Source organism: Cervus canadensis, chromosome 12 (genome assembly GCF_019320065.1).
Source record: "Cervus canadensis isolate Bull #8, Minnesota chromosome 12, ASM1932006v1, whole genome shotgun sequence".
Classification (NCBI taxonomy): Eukaryota; Metazoa; Chordata; class Mammalia; order Artiodactyla; family Cervidae; genus Cervus; species Cervus canadensis.
Window position 1 is genome coordinate 65,350,994 of NC_057397.1, and position 18,470 is coordinate 65,369,463.

At 38.7% G+C, this 18,470-nt stretch overlaps 1 long non-coding RNA gene across 1 annotated transcript in view; it reads right to left on the reverse strand.

Annotated features, from left to right (window-relative positions):
* Positions 1-281: 281 nt before the first annotated feature.
* The window catches only part of LOC122451064, an 84,031-nt gene continuing 65,842 nt past the window's right edge, over positions 282-18,470 (reverse strand). Inside the window, exons 2-4 of the long non-coding RNA XR_006272299.1 lie at positions 1,629-1,724; positions 441-529; positions 282-329 (exon numbers count right to left, since the gene is read on the reverse strand). This is a non-coding gene — a long non-coding RNA (uncharacterized LOC122451064). The remainder of the gene's footprint in view (positions 330-440; positions 530-1,628; positions 1,725-18,470) is intronic.

The following is an 18,470-nucleotide window of genomic DNA, read 5'->3' on the forward strand; positions in this document are numbered from 1 at the left end:
CTTGGCAGACACCACTTACTCTTTTATTCCAGGCTACCTGGCTTCTTCCTGCCACAAGGAGGTTTTCCCAAAGCGGATGGAAGGCATCTCACACAGGATGAGCACTTATTTATCTTGTGTTTTGCCACCACGTCTCTTTATTGCTCTCCTGGGCAGATCTGATAGAGTTCCTCTGCACAGCTGGAAAAGATGTGAACCTGGGAAGTTTCTAGTCAGTGACTTCATTGGCTGTGATCATGGCATTGATAAACTTTATTCTGTGGTTCATTTTTTCAAATCTACTCACTTTTCCAAAAGTTGTTTCTGCCAGTTATACATTTTTTTTTAACCTGCAGTAAAATATTAGTAATAAAACAAGAATTCTTAATGTGTAAGATATTGTTGAAAATACTTTTCAGACCCATCCAACTTGTTACATGTAGCTATAAAACTAGTCTTACCTTGAGCCATATTTAAAGTCACAGTGGTAGATTCATAGTAGCAGGAACATAAAGTTTAGTCAGGTGGTGGTGAACTAGAGGAGCTACTCCTACTAAAACACACGCACACACACAAACAAGATTTAAGTGAGAAAATGACAGGTTCACGAAAGATGGATTCATATCATGTACTCCAGAAAACTGGACCTGGAGAAACTTCCCGTTCAGCATTTGGCTCTATTGACAAAGCCTCAGTCTGTTAGAGGCACCTCCCTGGCAAGCATGAAGTGAATGCTCTTAGGGTTTTTCCAGCCCCTACAAACAAGGACTAAGTGTTGATTGAATGGTCAGTCCACTTTGCTCATTTCAACTTTTCTAGCAACTAAATCAATTGATCTGTATTTCCAAGGGGAAATAAACAGGTTGATACCAAAAGGATGATGAAGTATCTATAGATACAATGTACACAGAGTAAAAATGAACTCTAATATAACTACTAATCCAGATTCTGTAATATATAAGTACACAAATATAAATAAAATAGTAAGTATAAAGTGAATAAAGAGCATATAAGTAAAATATTTAGAGCTTAAAATTATATAAGTACATACACTTATAAGTAAAGTAAAAAAGCATAAATTAAATAGAGTATAAAAGCAAAGCATATAAGGCTAAAAATATAAGTATATAAAAGTATACAAATACTAATTCAGGCTATCAAGACAATGAATTCCTTAATATTTAGATGCTTTGTGGTAACTGCTTCAACTCTTTGAGCAGGGGAAAAAAGTCTGTTACAGACATCTACAAATGAACCAACCACCTTTCCATTTTATCTGTACAGACACAGCCAGTACAGACAAAATAATTAGAAAATCAGGCCATGGTTTTCCTTGCAAATGGTTATTTTTTGTTTGCACAAAATTTGCTTTTTTGTTCAATAATAATTATAATGCTACCTAAGAAACTTGATATGAAATGAAATCTCTGCTTATGATGTGATTTTATACTTCACCCAATTTTTATGCAGGAGAAAAGTATTGATAAATGTGTCAAAAGCAAGTGATATGAAAAAAAAAAAAGCTATAGCATTTTTAATTTGTATGCTACCTTGCAGGACATTCACTAACTTTAGGAAAATCATGTTCTGCTGAAATCCTCAGCTGTCTCCCTGTGAATTTCTAAGAATAAAACAGAAGTCCATTTCACCTCAGAGTATTCCTGGTGTTCATGACTCCTGAGTTTCAAATCAAACTTGAATCTTTTGGGGTTCAAGCTTGTTTTCTCTCAGTGATACATGGTTTCCTGTTTATAAGAAAAAAGAAAAGTCCTTATTTAAAAAAAAACTCAAAAGGCTTCCTGGACCTTAATTCCCTCTTACAAAACAACATTTTGATGAGTTAAGTGTAAATAAATCTGAAACATATGATTAAATTTCCATTAAGATGCACACAAGTTTAAAAATTATGAGGAAAAAATTCTGGGCAAAACAGGCTTTGTGCTTTTGCTAACCCCATAGCACTTGAAAAGTGGCTGGGTGTGTTCAATCATTGCTGAATTTGCCATCAGTAAGTGAATACACCTTTCCAAGTTTCTAATGTAATGCTCATCGGTTTAGTGCACCATTCATCACCCCAGAGCTTTGCCACAGGATCAAGTGCCAGCATGACTTTATCCGGCCATCTGGCATGTTCCATCCAGCTTGCACCTTGGAGTCTAGGCCCCCCAGCACCTCCTGAGGAAATGGGTCCAGGCCAGGATGTGCTAATCCCAGAGCTATCCTAGGAGATACAGACTATTCCCAACAGCTCAGAAAACGAAGCAAAAGGGGTGGGCAAAGAGACAGGGCCCTTAGCCCTCGACATCGGAGGAGATATCCTGGAAGACCCCTCTCCACCATGAAGAAAAAACTGGGTTCTCAATGCACTAGTTGAAGTGAAAGGACTATTTCTGTCATCTGTCCCTCTTTACTGTACACAAGCCTAAACTGTCCCTTTGGTTTGCTTCAGCAAATATTGGCAGTGAATCAAAGAAGTACTGTAAGACCATGGATCTCACTTTCAAACTAAACATGGAAAGTAAGCAAAAAAAAAGCCGGGGTAAGGCTCTGAAGCATGATAGGTGTGTTCATTTTCCTAAGGCACATGTTCCTTATGACACTCCACACTGCCTACATCATGGAAAGAACTCTCAAAGAAGTCTCCAAATATCAGTCAGTAATCTCCAGGTGCTCTGCAAAAATCTGAGAACTGTAAAACTAGGAGAGGCCTTACAGGGCTGTCATCTCTAATCTACTCCCACTCTACAGATGAGGAAACTGAGGCCCATTGACGCTGAAGAGACCCACAGACATTGCAGATATTATTAGCACCTAATATTCTCATAAGCCTGGGCCCAGAACCATCTTCACTGCACCAGGCTGGCAGTGTGTCTCTAGCCCCTGATCCTTTGGTGATTGATTTGTTTAAGAGTCACAGTGGGACATCATCTCATGCCTGTTAGGATGGCTAGTATCCAAAAGATAAGAGATAAATTTTAGCAAGGATGTGGAGAAAAGGGGATCCTGTATAGTGCTGGTGGGACTGTAAAACAGTACAACCACTGTGGGAACCAGTGTGTGGTTCCTCAAGAAATTAGAAGTCTCTCTCGGGAGAGAACTAAATTAGCATCATAACACTGCTAGATTCTAAATCAGTTCAAATTCAAGAAAGAGTTCTGGCTAAACATGGAGTATTGACAACATGAGCTTATCACCTGTTCATACTTAAATCCATGTAAAATACAGCAAGGGTATTTTTTCAATAGTTTAACCCATAAAGACAATGAGGAGATTTCAGCACGCAATGCATTTACATTAATTTTGAAAAGACAGAGTTGAAGGAATGATGTGCAACTTAGTGAAGCCAGAGAAATTATAAAATATGTAACCTGAGAGTCTACAGAAGTCACAGTACTGAGGAGAGTTATGCCAGTTTGCTGCATAGAACCTCTGACAGGGTCACATTTGGAGGGACAGTCCCCCAGGAGGTAGCTGTGAAAGTCTACCTCCACAGCCCCTGTCTGGGCAGACAAGGAAACAAGACATCTCTCTCCAAGTAGGTCTTTTCTCCTATTCTGCCCAGACAGGGGTTGACTTGGCCCTGGCTCTTGCCAGACACCACAGCCTTGTTCTCCGCAGGAAGCAAGTTACAGAGGCTCCAGACTCAGGGGCACCAAACACAAAGGAAAGCAGAGGGATGTATGGGGCTAAAAACAGGGGGAGAAAATTAAAAATAGAACTGTTGGGTTAGCCAAACAGTTCATTCTGGTTTTTCCATAACATCTTACAGAAAAGCCCGTGCAAACTTCTTGGCCAACCCAATACCATATAACCCCGCAATCCCACTTCTGGATGTATGTGTCAGTCGCTCAGTCGTGCCTGACTCTGCAATTCCATGGACTGTAGCCCGCCAAGCTCCTCTGTCCATGGGATTCTCCACGCAAGAATACTGGAGTGGGTTGCCATTCCCTTCTCTGGGTGTACACCCAAAGGAAATGAAATCAGTTTCATATCTGTACCCCACATGTTCATTGCAGCATTATTTACAATAGCTAAAGACATGGAAACAACCTAAGTGTCCATCAATGAGTGAATGGATAAAGAAAATGGAATTGATGATAGAAAGATAGATGATAGACAGATAGATACATACATACAATGGGTTAGTATTCAGCCATTAAAAAAAAAAAGAAAGAAATCCCACCATTTTTGAAAACAAGAATGAAGCTGGGGGGCATTACGCTAAGTACAATAAGACAGACAGAGAAAGAAAAGTATTGAGTGGTATCACTTATAGGTGGACTCTTAAAAAAATGTTCAATCACAAAAATAGTAGCATGGTAGTTACCAGGGGCTGGGGCGGAGGACAAATGGGAAGACGTTAACTAAAGGGTACAAACTTTCACTTATAAGATGAATAAATTCTAGGGATCTAATGTACAGTACTGTGATCATGCTTAATACTATATTGCATTCTTGAAGTTTTCTGAAAGAACAGATCTTCAGGGTGGTTATTTTTAGACATTAATCTGCCATCTTCTCAGTCAACTGACTTTCCAAATAAAGCCATATTCCTTGCCTCAAAAGAAAAAAAAAAAAAAAGAATGGGTCTTCATTGTTCTCAATACACACAAAATGTATCTTTGTGAAGTGATGGATGTGTTAACTTGATTCTGGCAATGTATATAAAATTGTGTATATGTATATCAAATATAATGTTTACACTTAAAATATGTGCGATTTAATTTGTCAGCTATACCTAGATAAAGCTGAGGGGGAGAGGGAATGACAATACAGAAATTTTCAGCTAGATAGGACAACTATCTGAGTTGAACAGTGATACAGTCAGCTTCTGACCATCTGCAGCAAGAGTTAGTCTCTCAGTCATGTCTGACTCTTTGCGACCCCAAGAACTACAGCCTGCCAGGACCATCTGTCCATGGAATTCCCCAGGCAGGAATACTGGAGTGGGTAGCCATTCCCTTCTCCTGGGGATCTTCCCAACCCACGGATCGAACCCAGGTCTCCTGCATTACAGGCAGATTCTTTACTGTCTGAGCCACCGGGGAAGCCACAAGGAAGAGATAAAAAATCTGGACAACTCACAGCAGGTGGCAATTCAAACAGAAATGCTATTTGTTCTGGTAAGGCACAGTATGACTTGTCAGCCATGACAGCAACTCTGTTTCAAAATGAAACTCAATGTCATGGGCAGAGATTGGTCTTCATCAGCAGATGTGGGGGCTGGGGGGCAGGGAGGGGAGAGGGACGCGGGGCTCTGAACTATGCTGGGTGTTACTGAAGGATAAAATTGGCAACAGGAAAAGTTAAAAACATCTAAGTTTTTAAAGTAATAATAATAAAGTATGTGTGTGTGTCTGTGTTTTCACCCCCACAATAGCACCTGCATGTCATAGGAAGGGACAAGAGAGAAGGCAGCCCCTCTTTTCTGCTCTGAGGAACCCTCTGCTGTGCTCTCTGGAGTCAAAAATAGAGAATGGAACTCTAGGCGCTGATGTGGCAAAGCCTACAATGGCTGAGATGCCTCTGAGATTCACATGATTCTCTACTTGGAAGTCAGCACACTTGATAAACTACATTTACCCTGTCATAGAATTATTTGCAAAGTTGGCTATGAGTTTAGGTAAAATGGGTCACTACCTTTTACAAAGGCTCTAGAAAAATCTACAGATCAAAAATACTTCCCTCTTTCCCCTTGGTCGAATGCCTAGAATGTCATTTGTGGTGTAGTGCATTTCCATTATCCATGGCTGCATAGCAAACCATCCCATATATTAGTGACTTAAATAAACTATAGCCATTTTATTGTCTCTCACAACTCTGGGCCAAGAGAGACAGATCGTCACACCCACAAGACGCTGGCAAGGCTGCAAGCTTCTGGAGCCCAGTTGGGCTCAACCATCTGTGCATGTGGATGGCAGTTGAGGCTACCTTTTGTGGCTTCTCCATGCAGTCTTGGCTTCTTATCTCATGGCAACTGTGTTCTGAGAGAGAACCTCCTTAGAATGAACTTTCCAAGAAGGCGCACACAGGAGCTGCCAATCCTCTGAAAGGCTGGACCCAGGACGGACAATAGGTCACTTCCACTGTGTTCTAGGAATCATGCAGCTACCGGCCCCAACCAGATTCAAAGGGATGGAGGAATAGAACCAACTGAAGAATCAGCTGGTAAAATGGTGAAGAATTTGTGGCCATTGTGACTCGACCACAAAGCCTCATTCCTTTACTCCTGTGTTTTTGTCATATCTATAAAGCAGATAGCCATGGCAGTTGCCATGTTAGCTTTGCACAAAACCATGATTTCAGCTTAATGTAAATGTAGCTTAAATCCTTTCCTGAGAGGCTGTTCCATGGGATACAGGAATGGGATAATACATCAAAAGCACAGTCCAGTTCTTCACCCCTTTCTATATCCATACTTTTTGCCATGTAATTTGACAATGCCCTCCACTCTGGGCTCATCCAAGTGATCTACTGTACCAATGAGATGTTAGGAATGTGATGTAAGAAGATTTGAAAGGTGCTGCACAATTGAGCTTACCCTCCCTCTTGCTCCTCTGCTGACATCGTAAGAACATGCCTGGATTCACCTGTTGAAGATGAGGCACCTAGCAAAGCCAATTGCCCCCACTGAGGCCATCTTAGATCACTGAAGAGCTAGCTGACCTCACCCAAGACAGGTGAACAAGCTCAGCCAAGATGAACAGAACCCTCCAGCTTACTCCCAGCTGACTCCAGAATGAACAATAAATGCTAAATATGTCCCTGAGGCTGTACACTTGTTTGTTACTCAGCATTATTGTAGCAATACGTAGCTGATGCAGAAAGAATGCTGAGACTAGAGATGTCTGAAAGTAGTCAAGGTTATCAGGAAAGAAAAAAGGAGACAGAGATCAAACTTGACACACTTTCAATTTCTGCCCTGACTGTTGCCATGTACAATTACTAAATATCTAGTAGATTGAACTATAAATATTTTGCAGAAGTGATTCATTTGCAGCAGGGAATCATTTGGCACCAAGAGAACCGGGCTTATAAACAGCTTGTGATGACAACAGGAAAGTGCAAAGAAAGAGCTCCATTTGGTTTTGCTGGAATCAGTCACATCCATGGGCACTTGGGGCTGGATGCAGCTCAGCAGAGCCCAGAGCAAAATGACAAATGAGGCCACTGGGTGCATGTACACCGGAGGGAAACCTGGCCCTTGGCTATGGTTCATTAACGAGATTGAGGTTTCTCCTTGAAAATCTGGGCAGCAGCTTTGAGAATCCTTCCAGGGATTTAGTCCCAAGTTTAACAGGCAGATGTAAAGGCTCCTTTTGTCTGAGTTTGGGTGTTTTGCAAGGCTTTAGCCATTGAGCTTATTTATTTTCTTTGCCATAAATTACAAGCATAATCTGTGTATGTATAATATATGTGTATAAGTATATAACTATATACACATCTGTGTGTCTGAATATATATCTATCTCAATCCATGTGAGTATACTGGGGCAAATCCTATAGGAGCTATAATAAATAATGGGAAATGCATGGAGCCCTTTAAAAAAAATGGTAATAATCCATGATTCACATTGTCTGTCACAGCCACACAGAAATTATAGCCTCCTTGCAGGTGCAGTTTTACAGATATTGCTATCTTTTCTTTCCAGAAAACAGCCTATGTTATCATGATGATTGTAAATTGTCTTCTTATGTAACACACTGCTCTGAGCTTATGCAATTTAGTTTTAACGAGAAGTTCTCAGTGGTGGATGGCTTTTTTCCGTTGTAGGTATACCCCTAAAATGTGTTAACCACTACATGTATAAGCAAAACTATAGTTAACCATAAATTTCAGAATAATAAAATAAACTGAATTCTCATGGTAACATTAAATTATTAGTCCTTTCTCTTCCATTTAAAATCTGTAATTAAGTAAAATATGTATGTATTCACATAAGTGAGCAAATGGTTAGGCAACCAATAACAGAAGAGATTCACATTCATTTTCCCAGATATGAGAGGTGTGTTTTATCAATATCTGATGCATGGTGCTACAAAGGTTACATAAACAAATATGAACACAAAAATGAACGCTAAGAGATCTAAGAACACAAATTATTAATAGAACATACTGATGCTTTTATATATATATATATATATATATTTAAGTATCTAAATAATACTACTTCAGAATGTCCAGAGTATATACTCAACATAGATGTTTGTACCCATATGGATTCAAGCTCTTTTTTGAAGTAACAAGAAGACAACAACCAAAATATTTTCAAAGGCAAGAAAACATTCTTCCAGGCAGATCACTCCTTAAGCAAACAAATTTAGTCAGTTATTCAGTCTCCCTGAGCTTTGAATAAGCTGTGAGGTGAGGTTGGAGGAGGAGAAGAGTTGGGGGAAGTGAGTGGCACTAGTGGTAAAAGAACCTGCCTGCCAATGCAGGAAATGGAAGCGACACAGGTTTGATCCTTGGGTTGGGAAGGTCCCCTGAAGAAGAGCATGGCATCCCACTCCGCTATTCTTGCCTGGAGAATTCCATGGACAGAGGAGCCTGGCGGGCTACAGTCCATAGGATTGCAAAGAGTCGGACACTACTGAAGGGACTTAGCACGTGTTACCTCCAAAGATCTAGCGGCATTAAGGTTTGAGTTGCACTCACGGAGGGCCATGATCTCTAGGCAAACAGGAGGCAAGTGTGGAAGCCCAGATCAGAGAAAAGAGAAAGAACCTGGTCAAAATAGACTGATGGTTTTTGTGACACTCAATTATCCATTTCCGATAAGTCTTTTCTGGTACTGAAAAGACAGTGAGTCTGTGAAAAGACTTTTTTAACTTCAAAACTCTTTGAGACAATTGTTCACGAAATACATGTAATACTATTTGAACAAACGAAACACAAGTTTAGAAGACTAAATAACCATTTGTGATCCATGACTGGCACTTACTTTTTTAAAAGAAAGAACCAAAAGTTGTTTGCGTCTGAAGGAGGAATTAATAGATCAGAGTCACCCCTCCATCCAAGAGAACAGTCTTTCCAATATTTATTTTTAAACTCAATTCTAAAATTTATCTTCTTCCTAGACACAAGAAAAACCCTTTGTTCCCACATACCTTCTTCATCCTTTCCTCCCTCCTGTGTGGCAACTGACTCCTTTTTCCTTAGAAATCTAAGAAACAAGAACATTAGGATCATGCCAAAGAATAACAATAATATAGTCATTTCCTGAGCTCTCAGAAGGTACCAAGCACTGTGCTTAAGTGAAGTAGATCATCATCTTACCTAAATCTTCCCAACACTACTCCAAGTGTTATCAGAGCATAGCTATTTGTGATGGGAGCTATTTGTGCTAGCTCCCATTCAACCGGTGGGAAACTGAAGCTTAGTAAGCCTCCGGCATCATGAATGGCATTCATTTGTCTTAGGGTGGGAATGCCTTGAACATCAGCCAGCCAGGAAATGGCAGAGCTAGGATTAAAATTCAGGTCCTCTTCTCCCCAGCCAGAAATCCCTCCTTTTACACCAAGGTTGCTCTCAGAAGACTTGCTGAGGGTAAGAATGGGACCATACCTGCTCAGGGAGGGGAAGAATGCCACTAGCCAACCCTCCTGGGAACAGTGAAAGACTATCTCCTCTGCCTCCAAACTTCTCCTTCCTTCCCATCTACTCCCAGCATCCTTCTCAAATCAGCTGGCATCACGGAAACCCATCAGAGCTGTCATCCACATCTCTAGGTGCGCTCAGGCCCTGCCCCACTGTAGAATGGGACTCTTTTCCTGTGTTACCTGAAGATGCCACATATGTCCTCAGCATCCTCCTTCCGTTGTTGCAGTATTTCCAACTTTTCCCAAGCATTTGGGGTTTGGTTTGGACAAACCTAAAAGACATTTTGCCCTGTACTTTTTCCCATAATTTTAAACCTAAATGTATTTTATGAGAAATCTAATCCATATGTTTCTGATTAATTTGTAAGAGCCATTTGATGTCCAAGGGCCTTTTAAGTTTTTATAAGCCTTTTTAAGACTTTCCCTTAGAGCTGTTTTGCCAACAGAAAATGAACTTAGTTCCCCACAGTTCAAGTTCTGTACCAGTCTCAACAATCACAGGATTCTCTGCTGAAACTATACTGCTTGCTGCTCTAAGAACAGATCATCCACAACTGCCCTGGAGAACTCATCACCTTTGCTCAAGGCCTCCACTGAGACATTGCTTATATCATAAATGGTATGATGGTTAAGTTTCATCATCAAAACATATCTCACAATTTAACCTATGTTTACACCTAGCTACCAGAGAGCTCTTGCAGCTCGATTGGATGGTTGATTCAATAGAGCATTAAAATAAGTCCCTAAAAAGTTTCTCAAAAAACTAAAAGTAGAGTTGCCATGTGATCCAGCAACCCCATTCCTGGTCATGTATCTGTACAAAACTGTAATTCAAAGAGATATATGCACTGCTATGTTCATAGCAGCACTGTTCACAATAACCAGGACATGGAAACAACCTGAATGGCCATCATCAGATGAACAGATAAAGAAGATATGGTACATATATACAGCAGAACACTACTTGGCCATAAAAAAGAATGAAATAATGCCATTTGCAGCAACACGGATGAGCTCAAGAGTATCATACTAAGTGAATTAAATTAGAGAAAAACAGATACCATATGGTAACACTTGTATGTGGAATATAAAATATAACAAAAATGACCTTATCTAATAACTAAACAGAAACAGACTCACAGACCTAAAGAACAGACTTACGGCTACCAAAAGGGAGAAAGGGTGGGGGAGAGGTGGACTGGGAGTTTGGGATTAGCAGATGCAAACTATCACCTATAGAATGAATAAACAACAAGATCCTACTCTATAACACAGAGAAATATATTCAATATCTTGTGATCAACTATAATGGAAAAGAATATGAAAAAGAATGTATATATGTGTATAACTGAATCACTTTGCGGTACAGCAGAAATTAATACAACCTTGTAAATCAAAATAAAATAAAACTTTTAATACACCTTAAAGAAAGGAAAGATGGACTTCTCTGGTGGTTCAGTGGTTAAAACACTGCTGTTCCACTGCAGGGAGCATAGGTTTGATACCTGGTAAGGAAATTAAGATCCTGCATACCACTTAGTGTGGCGAGAAAAAAAAATCAGTCCCCATAAAAAGGCTAGATTTTTCTTCTTAACATATAAGATTATTTCTGTATTGACAATCTGGATTCTATTTCCAGCTTTATGGTTTACTAGCTGTGTGTCTCTGAACAAGTCATTTATTGTCTCCAGCCACAGTATTCTCAATATAAAACAGAGATTATAGGGTTGGTTCAAGATGGTGGAGTAGAAGGACGTTACAGGAAGTTAATCAGCATGAAAAATAGAAAGTTATGTCCCAGATGAAGGGACAAGATAAAATCCCAGAAAAACAACTGGATGAAATGAAGACAGGCAACCGTCCAGAAAAAGAATTCAAAATAATGGTAGTGAATATGATTCAGGATCTCAGAAAAAGAACGGAGCAAAGATTGAGAAGATGCAAGAAATATTTACCAAAGACCTACGAAAACTAAACAAACAAACAGAGATGAATAATACACTAGAAGGAATCCATAGCAGAATAACTGAGGCAGAAGCATGGATAAATGACATGAAGGACAGAATGGTGGAAATCACTGCCACAGAACAGAATATAGAAAAAAGAATGAAAAGACATGAAGACAGCCTAAGAGACCTCTGGGACAACATTAAACACACTAATAGTTGCATTATAGGAGTCCAGAAGGAGAAGAGAGAGAGAACCTGAGAAAATATTTGAAGAGATACTAGCTGAAAACTTCCCTAACATGGGAAAGAAGATAACCAACCACGTCCAGGAAGCACAGAGAGTCCTGGGCAGGATAAACCCAAGGAGGAACACACCGAGACATATAGTAATCAAAGTGACAAAAATTAAAGATGGATAAGATATTAAAAGCAACAAGGAGAAAATGGCAAATAACATACAAGGGAACTCCCATCAGGCAGTCAGCTGGCTTCTCAACAGAAACTCTACAAGCCAGAATGGAAGGACATGACAAATTTAAAGTGATGAAAGGAAAGAACCTACAACCAAGAATACTCTACCCAGCAAGACTGTCCTTCAAATTTGATGGAGAAATCAACATCTTTCCAGACAAGCAAAAGTTAAGAGAATTCAGCACCACCAAACCAGCTTTATAACAAATGCTAAAGGAACTTCTCTAGGTAAGAAACAAGAGAAGGAAAAGCCCTACCTAAAAAAAATAAAATTAAATTTAAAAAAAACAGTTAAGAAAACTGTTAATAGGATCATGCATATCAATAATTACCTTAAATGTAAATGGATTAAATGCACCAACCAAAAGACATAGACTGGCTGGGTGTACGAAAACCTGTGCATGTATGCACTTAAACTTACCACATCACTCTGTTTGACCCCCCAAATTGTATGTAATTATTTTATATTGTTAGGTTAGTCATGTTCCCATTATGGTTTGCAAGTATAGTTATCTTTTATTATTTGTCTGGCTATTGATTGTGAAAACTGATAAACATCTTTTGCTATTGTAATTAAGTGACTGTTATTCACTTAATACCATTGTATCATGATTGGTCAAAGAAAAATTATAGAATTCTGTATCACCAAAACTACCATTTAATAGAAAAATCTGTAATCACTTTTTAAAATCCAGATGCATATTAGAATTATCTTGGAACTTTTTGAAAAATACAAATGCTTAGGTATTGCTTTTTATCTTTTGCCAGAGCCCCAGGTATGCTTCTAATGAGTAGCCATGTTTAAAAATAACTGGGGATGAGGATCTTTTATTTTTATCTCTTTTGTTTCACTTTTTCTATTTCATATTCAGTGCTCCCATTTCATTTAGTTTATATTTTCTAATTTCTCCATCTCTTTTTTTATGTTCTTTCTCAAGCCTTTATCAAGCGTAGTAGAAAAGTTTCTGTATGCATATATATATACATGCTGCTGCTGCTGCTAAGTCGCTTCAGTCGTGTCCGACTCTGTGCGACCCCATAGACAGCAGCCCACCAGGCTCCGCCGTCCCTGGGATTCTCCAGGCAAGAACACTGGAGTGGGTTGCCATTTCCTTCTCCAATGCATGAAAGTGAAAAGTGAAAGGGAAGTCGCTCAGTCGTGTCCGACTCTTAGCAACCCCATGGACTGCAGCCTACCAGGCTCCTCCGTCCATGGGATTTTCCAGGCAAGAACACTGGAGTGGGTTGCCATTGCCTTCTCCAATGCATGAAAGTGGAAAGTAAAAAGTGAAAATGAAGTCACTCAGTCGTGTCCAACTCTTTGAGACCCCATGGACTGCAGCCTACCAGGCTCCTCCGTCCATGGGATTTTCCAGGCAAGAGTACTGGAGTGGGTTGCCATTGCCTTCTCCTTATATATACATAATATGTTTTATATATATATATTTTATAAAACTTATGAATTTTTGCCTAACTAAAAAATTTATGACATTTTGACAAATGGAATCAAATGCTATGTTTCTTACTTAAAAAAATAAATATGCAACAAACAACAAAGGTTTACTGTATAGCACAGGGAACTATAGTCAATATCTTATAATAATATATAATGGAAAATAATTTCAAAAATAACATATGCATATATGTATAACTGAATCACACACCCAAAATTCTACTTTTTGAAATTTAGTAATGTTTATCTTCTTGCCAGTTTTTCTAAATGTCCTGTGGACATCTAATAAAAACATATGAGATACAAAATTTTAAATATATTTGTGTAGGATATGACTACTATAAATTAACACAATATAAATCTATTATATTTAAATTATTAATTACATCATCCAAGATGCTCCTATTCTTATTTTATCTGCACTTGGTAAAATATTTTCAGAGAAATGTTAATATGTCTCACTACAATAATATATTTTTTCCCTTATATTTCTTCTGATTTTTGCTTTATGTATCTTTGTTTCTTTGTTGTTAAGGTATCTAACGGTTTATGATGTCTACCTTCTTTTCAAAATTGTATCTTTTATCATTAAAAATATTACTTTGTTTCATTTAAAATAAATAATTTTTTTTAAATATAGACAAACTGAAAAATGTGTATACACACATACACAGACCCAAAAAAAAGCAAAAAAAAATAAAGATTATAATTTATGACCATTTTAAGGATAAAAGACATTGTGTTGGGCACTTGACAGACATTTAGTAGACATTTAGTGACTCCTAAATTTTAGTCTTTAGGCAGACAAATAGCATGATGAAGATACATCAATACACAGACAGGTATATAGAATAAATAAGATATATAGAACTCATCTGGAGGAACATGTTTGAAATGAAAATTCAAAAGTCAGCTTCAGTAAATCCTGGATGAGCTCCAAGAATTTGCATTTTGACAAGCTTTTTGGGTAATACAAGTGACCTGAGGACCACACGTTGAAAAACAGTGATGTTGGTAACATGAGGTAGGAAAAGGTAATAAAACGTAATAAAGATTGCAATAAGATGATGATATCATCAACTATACTGCAATTTTAAAAAGAAAAAAACTAAGTAAAATAAATTTTAAAAAATTTTTAGAGTGTGATATTAATAATGAGGAGAAGGTAATGCCAAACTGAACAAAGGAAGAGTTTGAAACATTTGAGGAAAAATTATGCACTGTGTTTTCTCAATAACTGCTGAATTATTTGCATTCTCAGAGGAGAAACATAACCATGAACATAAAAGTAAATTTATGGATGTATTCCAGTTGACATTCAAAATGAGTTCAATGAGTTTTATACCAAAGATTGTCAAAATTTTAGTTGTAATGCAACCTGTTGGAGAACATTATTTTATTGTGGATACAGAATGTTGAATTTTAAATTAAAAATCAAATTTTCAAATTCAGCCTAAATTAGAGGACATAGATTTTCAATAACAGCAAAGTTAAGAGACTGAGGAACTTTAAATTATTAACTCAAAACTTTAAGAATACCAACACTCTTGTAGGCAAAGGAAAGAAGAGGAATATCTTTACAAGATTTCTTTCTTTTTTTTTTTTAGCTTTTCGGTGCTGAAGTTTGTAACATCTTTCGTATTTATTTACTTATTTATTTTTAAAGTGTATTTATTTATTTATTTTTGGTTGTGCTGGGTCTTTACTGCTGTGGGCAGGCTTTTCTCTAATTGCAGCAAGTGAGGCTACTCTCTTAGTTGCAATGCATGGGCTTCTCATGGCTGTGACTTCTCTCAAGAAGCACAGGCTCTAGGGTGCGTGAGCTCAGTAGCTGTGGTACAGGGGCTTAGCTGCCCTGTGACCTGTGGAATCTTCCCAGATCGGGGATCGAACCCATGTCCCCTGCATTGACAGGGGGATTCTTAACCACTGGACCACCCAGGAAGTCCAAAATAAGATTTCTTGAAGACACTACAGGTATGTGAAAATAAAGAAAGACTGACCCAAATGAGGACAAGCAAAGTCTGTTTATTTGCAACTTGCTATAGCAAGAGAGTCAGTCACCAAAACTTGCATTTTGGCAGAGACTCAAAGGCAAGCAGAGGAGTAGGAAAGTGTCCGAGTGGGAAAAAGGGGGCTTCAGATACGTCCTGATTAGAGGCTGTTGGCATGGGGGAGCTATAGACAGACTAACTAGAAGTGGGGCATCCTAGGTGATTGGTTAGGGGACATACTTGGCTGTCTCCCTTTGGTCTTAAGTTCGAAACAGGGACAAAAATTAGGGAAGTCACCAGTTATTAACCAAGTCCTGGTCTTTTAGGACCAACTGTTATGGAGGTTATTGTTTGACTTCCTAGATTGTTACTAAAACTAGCATTCTGACTTTCTCCAAGTCCAAGATATAAATACACTGTCTTCCCAGGTTGGTTATTACCAAAAATGGGTTGGTTTCCTGGGTAGGTTGCTGTAGCTTGTGGGTCAAAATTCTTTTTTTATATGTTGTCCAGCCATTATCCAGTTGTATAAACAGTCTTTCAGATATAAATTTTGGCTAAGATGGGGGTGAAGATATTATCAAGTTTATATTTATTTTGTATCTTGCCACTCTAAAATAAACTACTTATTAGAAATTCCATCGTGAATTCTAGTTAATTATAATGGTTTTATATGAGTCCCTTTTACAATGAGACTATAGTACTTACTCACCTTTCATAAGAAAATATGAATCAATACTCACTGGATACAGGAAAATTAGGGTAGCACTATTTAAGGTACTTACTGTTCTGACTTAAACTGTGCTGTTATATTGTGTATGTGTGAAAGTCACTCAGTCATGTCCAGCTCTTTGCGACCCTATAGACTCTACAGTCCATGGAATTCTCCAGGCCAGAATACTGGAGTGGGTAGCCTTTCCCTTCTCCAGGGGATCTTCCCAACCCACGGATCAAACCCAGGTCTCCCACATTGCAGGCAGATTCTTTAGCAGCTGGGCCACAAGGGAAGCCTAAGAATACTGGAGTGGGTAACCGTTATATTAACAGTATGAAAACTATTCAGATCTTCTTGAAGATGGCAGAAAAATGATCTTTTTTCTTTTATCAATCACAATATAGGTAAAATATACAATGACTTCAGCAGAAACATTTTAAAAACACAGTATCATTCAACTTCTTCCTTACAATAGACAACTACCTCAGGGCAGATTTTATCTTCTCTAATTGGAAATCTAAACATAGAGCTTTTACTATTTTTGCAAGTAATCTGCAAGAGTTACTGGTTTTGTATGTGATCTAAAAGGAGTGCCTAGTGGTATCACAAATCAGTGGCTAACTCTAAACTCTTCTGGGTAAGGAACAAGTGACTGAGCAACTTTCATTTCATTCAGTCAGGATAACAGGTGCCAGTCAGAACATCTGTTCATGGCTGCAGGACAGATCTGAGTCAAGATTCCAGTCCCAGAAAGTAGTTCTTTAAGGAGGAAGACAAGGTAACAGGGTCTGCTGTCACAGGCCTGATGAGCCTAAGACCAAGAAAACTTGGACAAAATCAAAGATTAGGAATTATATCTGGCAGGGTTCAGTTGAAGGAAACAGACCTGGATTTACACAAAAAATATAACCCTATGCTACCATGTCTCTTTTTTTATTGAAACACTGTCAACCAGATATATTAGATAAGTATGAGAAGAAACCATTAAGAAGGTAGCCAAAGAGTTGCTGTCCATTCACTTCCTTCAGAGATAGATAAGAAGCTGTTACAAGATCTCAGATACACAGATATTAATCAATTAAGCATTTTCAGGATGCGTCAATCAATCTCAGTGCTCTGGGAAGAGGAGGGGAGACCACAATGGAGGCAAGTTCATCAAGAGAAGGAAATCAAGCAGAAAATATCAACTTTCTTCTCATTGAGTCAAGGGAGGATTCCTGGAGAATAGTTTCTGGAGAAAAATCTTCTATCCGGGAGATATTATAGGAGAGCTCCTCACTTTACTAAGTTTGAACTATATTAGCATCTCTAAGTATAAAATAGTAAGTACAGTTGACCTTTGAACAATGTGGGGGTTCAGGGCCCCAACTCTCCATACAGTGTATATGTGTATATGGCCCTTCAAGCATGAAGTTTAGTAGATTCAACCAACTGAAGATGGTATAGTATTTACTATAGAAAAAAACTATCTGTAAGTGGACCTGTGCAGTTCAAACCTATGTTGTTAAAGGGTCAACTGTAATCATAAAGATATGATTAAATGCTTTCTTAACCAAAAATTATGACTGACATAAAGTAAGAAGAAATGAGTCTCTCTGGCTATGCCCGAAGAATACATATCTAAGGGTGTATGAGGAGCTTGAGTCCTGCGTCAGGAGACACTCACACTGATCTAAAGGGAGAAACTGTGTGGAGCTGAGCGTGATATGGAATAGCTGGCTTTAACAAGGAGGAGGTGTCCTGGCTGGACATTCACATACAGACGAGGCAGCAAATCAGGCACCAGGAGTCCAGCAAGGGACTCCTCTCTGGCCTCATCAGGCCGCTGCCCAGGCACTGTGCTGGGCTCCATCAGCTGGACACCCTGAGCTCTGCACTTTCCCATGAGGCTTCTGGAAGGGCAGGGCAGCTAGAAGAAACCTCTGGAAGAACTCTAGGGCATCAGAGGGTGTGAGAGAAAAGTAGAATTTGGATGTTTGGAGTTTTCTTATTCTTTTCTGTTACAACATGCGACAGAATCATTCACCTGATTTCCAACAAGCTTCCCTTGACCTACTTGTAGGATTAAGCAGACATGCAGAGAAGCATAAGAAGGCTTGGGAACCGAGAATATTAACCCAGGCCTAAACAAAATGAGATCACTGTCGAGCAGGAATATTCACCAAGCAGAAGAAAGTCTGATGAGTAGTGTGCTATACTGATTCAGGCAACAAAATGAGATCATTGTCGAGCAGGAATATTCACCAAGCAGAAGAAAGTCTGATGAGTAGTGTGCTATACTGATTCAGGCAACAATTTAGTGACCATCAG